General features: G+C 37.7%; 1 non-coding gene across 1 annotated transcript; it reads right to left on the bottom strand.

Annotated features, from left to right (window-relative positions):
• Positions 1–4,527: 4,527 nt before the first annotated feature.
• LOC128247928 (5S ribosomal RNA) lies at positions 4,528–4,646 on the bottom strand. The gene has a single exon (XR_008264271.1). It is a non-coding gene; the product is annotated as a 5S ribosomal RNA (ribosomal RNA).
• Between the last annotated feature and the right edge of the window lie 1,646 nt (positions 4,647–6,292).

The following is a 6,292-nucleotide window of genomic DNA, read 5'->3' as shown; positions in this document are numbered from 1 at the left end:
GGGGGGAGACGTTGTGTGTTGATGCATGTGTGTGTGGAGAGAGAGAGAGTTTGACAGCGTCTAACAAAAAAAATGTAAAGAGAGTGTGTGTGAGGGACAGAGTGACAGCGTTCATCAAAAGTAAAAATGTAAAATGTTTTTTTTTCTTAAACACGAGATATAGTCTTCAAATTTAAGATATTTTTGAAAGACACTATATTTTATAATCAGATTATATATACTTTCTCACCCAACAATTAAAATATATTTATTTTAAGTCACTTATTTATCAATCTATTTATCTATTAAAGGCAGGAAATGTGTGCATGTACGTGAATGTAATTTATGCGCATCCACAAATTAGCACGCATGTCGCTCCAACTTTAGGACATTGGTAACAATCATGGCTGTGTTTTTGTCAACTTATTTTCCCCGAGGCACACACGGATAGTGGTAAAAATCGATTTTCAACCATCATAACTTTTGCCAATTTCTACGTCGGTGAAATCCGTAAGTTTGTTTATATGAGTTAAGTCATCTGTCTAGCAATGGCAAGGAAGGAAAACAAAGGGTAAATTGTTAGATTAACACCCGCACGATTTTCACTAAGAAAAAAGAGAAAACTCGGATTTTTTGCGTGGAATCAAGTACCCTGACCTCCTAATATGCTGCAAATCCCTTATTTTCGTTCGGAAAAAAAGGGGGGAGCCCCCCCCCCCGATTCCAGAATCATTGGGAATTACAACCTAAATATTACCTATGAGCATGATTCTAATTTTCTGGAGTTGTACTACTCCAACATAAAACCCGACGAAATCATCAGTGATGTAAACTGGTTATGCAATCATCCACCTTGTGTAATCAACTCACTTGTAAAAGGCATATCAACTACGATCACACAGCTCTCTACCAATGTGGATGTTTGCAATTAGCATGCCCATTATCATAACTCTACTCTGTTCAAGGTTAGCTACAAGCAAAATATTGTGTTCTTACATATAGAAGATAAAGCCACCTATGACCAATCCGGCAATCCTCAACTTATTAATGATAAATCTAATACTAGGGGAGTACTAGGTAGTTACAATGCGAAGCAGTTCAATGATTTGTGAAACTCTTGCAAGTATAATATTTGAAAACCTACGGCTGAACTAACAAGCAATATAAAGCTGAATTGCGATAGCAACAACGGCAGTAACAGTTACAAGATCTTCAACAGCAACAATAATTCTAATTAGTTGAATAATAATGGCCAAGTATATTAATAATTCTAATGACTGAGATGGGAATATTAGCACTAATATTAGTAACGACATTAATGTTAAAAACGTTAACAAAGTAGTAGCGAATCACGATGTTCTAACTGTTACACAACTTCCGCTAGTAATGAAATGGCCATAACAACCATATTATCAATAATAATGTGAGTTGCATAATATACAGAAACACTGAGTTAAACACCATAATAGGTATTATTACAATAAATTACTAATGATTACACAATCTGATACAATCTATCTTTTACTATTGCAATAACTACCAATATTTATAATAAACTGTTCCATATATTAGAGAAACATTCCCCCACTGTAACTGGTAGAGCCATATTTTCTATAGAAGAAAAATCTAGGTACTGTAATGGCAATTTTACATAGGCAGAATATTACACTAGCTCGTAATAAACTAACAGGAGAAAATAAAACCAGAAATATGGAGTCGTCCTATAAAAACTAGTAAAAGTACTACAATCTCAAACAGTACTAGTGACAGAAATTATGTTAGATGTAATATTAATAGACGGCTCCAACCAACAAACAACAACAACACAATGGTCTCATGCTCAAATGCATATACCAACAACGATCATGGTTTAAATACGGCTGATTTAATCATTAGCGGTCCGATGCCTGACTTTGTACCACCGACAGATGAAATGCCAGATAGTAGAATTACTCCAAATACAGGTCATGAAACTGAAACTGTCATAAAAGTTGCTTATTTTGAAAATGTGTCGAAGTGATCGCGTGTACCAAGCATCAGCTTTCGAAGTGATCGCATATGCACACACACACACGCACACACACACACACACACACACACACACACACGCACACACACACGCACACACACACACACACACACACACACACACACACATACACATACATACACACACGCACGCACGCCAGCACAAACACATGCATATAGACTATGCTGCACTGAAGTGTATGAAATATTAATATATCAAGGTAACCTCCTTAATAAAAACCGAACTCAGGCTTAACTGTTTGCATCATACTAGAAGAGTGCTTGCATACTTTAAACTTGTTACGTAATGTCTACTGATTCCCGTATATATTTCTTTCATAGTAATTTAGGAAGTCAGGCGGTTATTCTTCCCCATGCATAGCTCCAATATTAGCTGTTAATATATATACATTAGTACCATATTTTAATATATACTGTAAATATAAAAGTATTACTTAATATATATGTAATATAGATTTTTACCCCCAATATGGACCTAAATCCTCTTCCTTTTCTTATTATACACTAGCTCCTGCGGAAGTCTAATTGGGCCTCCTGCCCAAAACTAAAAAGAGGTCAATAATAACAAAGCATTTATTGGTACCCTACCATATCAGATTTATATCATAGAGTATCATATTTGGAAAAAATTGTATCACTGTGACATTTGGAGATCACTGTAAAGCAGCAGAAGAAACAACATCCTTGGTTTTACCATTTGGTGCGAGTATGAAGAGGTTGCCTTTTCCAACTCGGGACCAACCAACATAGAGCTGATCATGGGAAAAGCACTACTGTGTGAGGTGATTGTCCTTGACTCTTGTTAATTGCATTGCAAAACTAACTCTTACTGGAAATTGAACTCTCTTGAATTCAAAGGGCATATCTTCTGGAATCAGTGGAATTCTTGGATAAACACATTTTCTCCCTTTCCTTGTCCAGGGAAGATTGTTGCTTCCAGAAGATGTGGATGCATTTGGCTGACAATCAGTCATTGCACAGCTTTGGAGGATCATGATTTTTCGAAAGCATGATTGGAACTCCTTTCTTCAATGTCAGTTTAAAATCCACTGTACTTTGAAACATGCGAGCAACATAGATGAAAACTTGAAAAATTAAAAAAAAAAAAAGACAAATAATAAAATGTGTGAGACGCTTACAGCACCTACGATTCCCAAGCAGTCACCTATCTAAGCACTCACTAGGCGCGACGTTGCTTAACATCGGTGATCCGACGAGAACCGTTGCTTTCAAAGTTATATAGTCGCAAGCAGTTTGCAACGAGCATTTTAGTACATTTATTCTAATAAACAACTAAATGCAAGCTTTCTTTTGTTTCATTTTACAATGTAATCTCACTTTCCTCACAGTTTTCAAAACTTTACACTACTTTTCTTCTACCTGCTCCCTATTGCATGAACTGAGCAAATTTCTTTCTTTTTTTTCTTCTAACTAGCACCCACAGTACGCCATTGGCAGATAGACTCGCGCTCATTCATTCGCTTGCAAATTTTACTTTGCCGCTGCCAATTTCGTGAATAGGGCTTCACTCACAGGTAACACTACCGTTACTACTACTATGTGGCAAACTTACACCCACATGATCTTCAATTAAACCCATCACTACAGCCCCGAACTCATCATAACAAACTTATTCTAAGGCTATCTCACCAATACGAAATACCGATGAATCTTCCTAACACAATGCTACAACAATAACGACCAGCAATTAGCAAAATTTGGACTCTTGCTGCCTTGCTGGATCGCCGTTGTTTCACTTCACTTCAGTGGGTATCATGCTCTAGGCGCATATCATTTCAAATCTGTGTCTGCTTTTGCTTCGGACACAAATATACATGTTTGCAGGCACCAATTTCCATGATTTACAACGAGCAACAGTTCTCGTCCGATCACCGAAGTTAAGCAACGTCGAGCCTAGTGAGTACTTAGATGGGTGACCGCTTGGTAAACCTAGGTGCTGTACGCACCGCACACAATTTAATCCTTTTAAAAAGTTTTATATGTTTCCACCTATGCATCTGGCAGCTGATATTTCAAAGAAACTATAGAGTAGATTTTATATTTTCTTTTCCTTCTTCTCTCTCTTTTTTTCATTTCACTGGCTTCTATTGCAAGAGGCGTCAAACGTTCACTGCTGCATTTGCCTGCTCTATGCTACTTTCAACATTTGCACATGTAGGAGAGCCGATCAAATTGACTCTCCTAAGTATGAATAAAATGAAGTTTACTCGTCGAGCACGATTCACCAGGGCGCCAATATACTGAAGAAAGAATTAGCGAAAGCCGCATAAAACTAGAAGAGGGTGGTGGCCAGGACTCAATGACTAAGCAAATATTGGCAACAGTTATTTCACTTTGGAGAATAAAGCTGTGAGAGAAAAGCATGGAAATTGGTGCCTGCAAATATGTATATTTGTCTGCGAGGCAAAAGCGAAAGATGAGACAGACTTGAAGTAGAGTACACTGCTAGAATACTAATGAAATAAAAGAATGGAAAGATGCTTACAGCACCTAGGTTTCCCAAGCGCTCACCCATCTAAGTACTATCTAGGCACGACTTTGCTTAACTTCGGTAATCGGACGAGAACCGGTGTTTTCAAAGTGATATGGCCGTAAACGATAGAGAAGTGTCATTCGAACCGTATTCTGTAATACAGCGTCTGAACATAGGAAATCGTTTTGTGGTTATGAATTGAATTTTGTTATCTTGTATGTGTATTACTAAGATTTATTTTACTCACATCTCAGCATCTGTCGCTTTGTCTTTGCCGGCCAGTTGCAATTAGCAAACTTTCGATGAAGATTGTTGTCATAAGCAGCATTGCTTGTTTACCTCCGACAACATCGCTCGCTGTAAAGTGTCCCATCATGCACCAGTCACTAGACTTGATGCGGGCTTTAGTAATATGAATGTAGAGAGTCGTTTCTACTAACATAAAGTCCACGGAAGAGAAATGAAAGATGGGCTAGTCACAAGCGGGGATATTTTGCTAAATACTGGAAGATCCATAGCTATTTGCTATTGGCGTTGATAGCCAGAGCATAAGTTTGTGATGACGTGTGGTGATGTGTTGAGGAGCATTTGTGGGTAAGATTGGGACACAAGTAGTAGTAGTAAGGGCAGTGAGTCGTGATAGTGAAGTACTATTGACTAATTGGCAGAGGTAAAGTGAAATCTGAAAGCGAGTAAGCGTGAAGCTAGTTGCTAGTGGTGTATTTGGGAGTTAGAATAAAAGAAAGAAATAAAGTTTGCTCAGCCGATGCAATAGTGAACTGGTAGGAGAAAAGTAGAGTAATGATTTGTAAATTGTGACAAAAGTGAGTATAAAAGTAGCATAGAGCAGGCAACTGCAGCACTGACCGGTTGAGGCCGCTTGCAATAGAACCGAGTGAAATGAAAAAAAAAAAAAGAGAGAGAGAAGAAGGAAAAGAATATATAAAATCAACTCTAAAGTTTCTTTGAAATTTCAGCTGCCAGAGGCATAGGTGATAACTTATAAAACATTTTTAAAGTTAAGCAATGTCGAGACTAATTAGTACTTAGATGGGTGACCGCTTGGGAAACCTAGGTGCTGTAAACATCATTCCATTCTTTTATTTCAGAAGTATTCTCTACTTCAAGTCTGTCTCTTCTTTCGCTTTTGCCTCGCACACAAATATACATATTTACACGCACCAATTTCCATGCTTTTCTCTCACTTCACTTTCACAGCTTTATTATGCAAAGTGAAATAACTGTTGCCAATGTTTACTTAGTCATATAGTCCAGGCCACCAGGCGCTTCTACTTTCATGCGGCTTTCGCTAATTCTTACTTCAGTGTAATGGCTCCCTGGTGAATCGTGCTCGACGATTAAACTTCATTTTACTCATACTTATGGGCAGAGTCAATTTGATCGGCTCTCCTACAAATGTTGAAAGTAGCATAGAACTAAAGCCCGCATCAAGTCTAGTGACTGGTGCATGATGGGACACTTTAGAGTGAGCGATGTTGTCGGAGGTAAACAAGCAATGCTGCTTATGACAACAATCTTCATCGAAAGTATTTGATCGGCTCTCCTAAATGTGTAAATGTTGAAAGTAGCATAGAGCAGGCAACTGCAGCAGTGATCGGTTGAACGCCTCTTGCAATGAAAGCGAGTGAAATGAAAAAAAGAGAGAGAAGATGGAAAAGAAAATATAAAATCTACTCTAAAGTTTCTTTGAAATTTCAGCTGCCAGAGGCATAGGTGAAAACATATAAAACTTTTTTTAAGTAATAACAT

The sequence above is a fragment of the Octopus bimaculoides genome, chromosome 5 (genome assembly GCF_001194135.2).
Source record: "Octopus bimaculoides isolate UCB-OBI-ISO-001 chromosome 5, ASM119413v2, whole genome shotgun sequence".
In the NCBI taxonomy this organism is placed as follows: Eukaryota; Metazoa; Mollusca; class Cephalopoda; order Octopoda; family Octopodidae; genus Octopus; species Octopus bimaculoides.
The sequence above is the reverse complement of the archived record's forward strand: the minus strand, read 5'-3'. Positions and strand labels throughout refer to the sequence as shown.